This window comes from Limulus polyphemus, unplaced genomic scaffold (genome assembly GCF_000517525.1).
Source record: "Limulus polyphemus unplaced genomic scaffold, Limulus_polyphemus-2.1.2 Scaffold654, whole genome shotgun sequence".
Classification (NCBI taxonomy): Eukaryota; Metazoa; Arthropoda; class Merostomata; order Xiphosura; family Limulidae; genus Limulus; species Limulus polyphemus.
The window spans coordinates 181,404-184,165 of NW_013666264.1; the positions used below are offsets into that span (position 1 = coordinate 181,404).

Consider the following 2,762-nt stretch of genomic DNA (forward strand, 5'->3'; position numbering starts at 1 on the left):
AAAATATTTATTTCAGATGAAGAGTGACTCATTTCCATCATGTGATTGCTTCTGAACGGTTCAAACTGGAACTCGTCATAAAACTGTGACTACACAACACAAGAGTTACATTAACACAATTTTGAATTGAAAACAACACGTCATTTGTGATGTTAAAAATGCAAAAACTTGTGTGTTTTTACCGTTACATCAATCATTTGTGTTAAAGTACACACAAATCTGTGTTTTAAGAACACAATTGTTATTATTGTGTAATAACACAATGCTTGACGTAACTTACAACACAACTTTCTTTACAGTAAGTCATGGCCAGGTGGTTATGGCGCTCGACTCGCAATCTGCGGGTCGCGGGTTCAAATCCCCGTCACACCAAACATGCTCGCCGTTTCAGCCGTGGGGATGTTATAATATTGCGGTAAATCCTACTATTCGTTGGTAAAAGAGTAGCCCAAGAGTTGGCGGTGGGTGGTGATGACTAGCTACCTGCCTTCTAGTCTTACACCGCTAAAGTAGGGACGGCTAACGCAGATAACCCTCGTGTAGCTTTGCGCGAAATTCAAAACTGCCAACCAACTTTACAGTGAGCATTACTGGTATATTTTATAAAGTGATAATTTTTTGCTTCAACTGAACAACAAATATCATACCATGACAAACAGAACTGTAATGTAAAGCTACATCAGCTTCACTTCTTCACTTGGACATTTCGTTTTCTCTATAATAAGATAACTTAGAAAAACATGGATATATCATATTCAATTTAATAATATAGATGGTAAATATAGAAGCAAGTCAGATAACAAACTCCTTTATAAAATGCCTAGGCTCTTATAATATATCCAACCTAAGTCTGAAGTTGAAACATCCATCAATATCAAAGAGCTTATTTAAAGTAAAAATGTCTGCTTCAGTAGCCTAATATCAAATTATAGTCTTTGATATTTCTTTTCCTCAGATGATAGTCAGTGATAAGATCAGTGGCCACAAGCACACTTCCATGGTTCCTATCCTCTTACAGACACCGAGTTAATATAGAAAACGCACACTTTCTGGACAGGAACCACGTAATTTAAATTTTTCTTTTTAAAAAAAGAATGTTCATTTTCTCACTCACATATAGAACAAAACATAAATTACATGACATATCTTCGTGTACATGCCATTTTTTATTCGTTTGTGTTCACACCAGTAAGATACTACCTGACAGACATGTTATTTGAAATTGCTCTTTCTTTGATGTACAGTGAAACAAATATGAAGTCTTTGATGACACTTCCTGGGAGTAAACCTTCTGCTACTTAGACTGAAATAAAAAAAGAATGTCACAAATGACATTCCTTCTCTGAACCGAAACAGCTAAAGTATTGCTGGTGACACTACCTTGAAGTAATCTCGCTATAACTAAAGAAAGAAATATAGTCACTTGTCATTCTCTCGGGCTAACATTTACATCAAGAGCAAAATACATACAAAATTTGTAACGATATATTTTTAGATTAATGCTTTTCCAACCTAGACAGAAAGGAATATAAGGTTGCTGATGTCTTTTCCTTGCAGTAACCCTTGTACTTACACTAAAATAAATAACAACTCACAGATGTACCTCTTCTTCTGAGTGACTCTTCTTCGGCCTACACTGAAACAAATAAAAAGCTTTTAGCGACACTTTCTGGTATTGACACTTAAATGAAAAACAGACTATACAAAGACGGCAAAATAAAATTCAAATATTTATAAAGGTGCTAAAACTGAAATGAAATGAGAAAAGTATATTAAACGAAACTTAAAATGTTTGAATGTTAAGAAATACATTTTGATATGTAGATTAAAAATTGAAGTAAATAATAATATTGATCAAGTTGTAAAAATTAAAAATCATCACATGTTCCCTAAACCTAAAAAGAAAAAAATATCCCTATCTAAATAATCAGCCAAATGGGATTATGAGAAGTAAAAGTAAAATATAGGAAGTGGGAAAAAAGTTTTAAAGAAATTAGTTTAAATGTTACCAAGTTTTCAAAATCATATGATTGCCTCTGGTTCTTCCCCAGATAAAAACAACAACAAAAAAGAACTGCAACACACAAAACAATAGCGTGTGTATGTCTGTTTGTTTTAGATTCTTTTCAAACCATGTCACGTTCGCAAAAAGAATCAGTACACAAAAGGACATTACAATCGGAAACACAGGTGGCAGCACCTACTACTCGCTTATGGATTATCTGTCCTTGATCGATTAGGTAACATAACTCGAAACAATAAAGACATGCTATAAAATGTAGTTTTAACAATAACTTAATTTTAAAAACACAGAATGGATTAATGGAATAATTTAAAACCACAACACGTCTACTTATCTTTGAATTAAATAACTCTAAAATTACGATATCAAGTCAGTCAAAGAGAACGTTATTTATAGGTTCAAGCTATAGAAGAAAAAAAATAGTTTTTAATTCGGTAACCCTATCCTAAGACGTCACATTTTTAACTTCTATATAAACTAACCTTAGATTGGCATTATTACAATAATCTAATAGGAAGCTCAGTTAAAACTTTCGATTAACAACCAAAGAATAATATAGTGTAGTAAAATAGTATCTAGGAGACTGGGGGCTTCTTTCAATACATTCTGGATATTACTTCTAATCGCGAAACTTTAGAATACTATGTTTCATGCTTTTCAAAAATGATCTTCGAGTTGGTAGTTTCTACATATTACAAAACTAAGTAGCTACACACTTTGTCTATCTAAGTGTGTGTGA

The 2,762-nt window shown here is 32.8% G+C and overlaps 1 long non-coding RNA gene across 1 annotated transcript; it reads right to left on the reverse strand.

Moving 5' to 3' along the window:
* Positions 1 to 1,129: 1,129 nt before the first annotated feature.
* LOC111085843 lies at positions 1,130 to 1,631 on the reverse strand. The gene is made up of 2 exons (XR_002610619.1): positions 1,574 to 1,631; positions 1,130 to 1,303 (listed from the first exon to the last, which is right to left on the reverse strand). It is a non-coding gene; the product is annotated as an uncharacterized LOC111085843 (long non-coding RNA).
* Between the last annotated feature and the right edge of the window lie 1,131 nt (positions 1,632 to 2,762).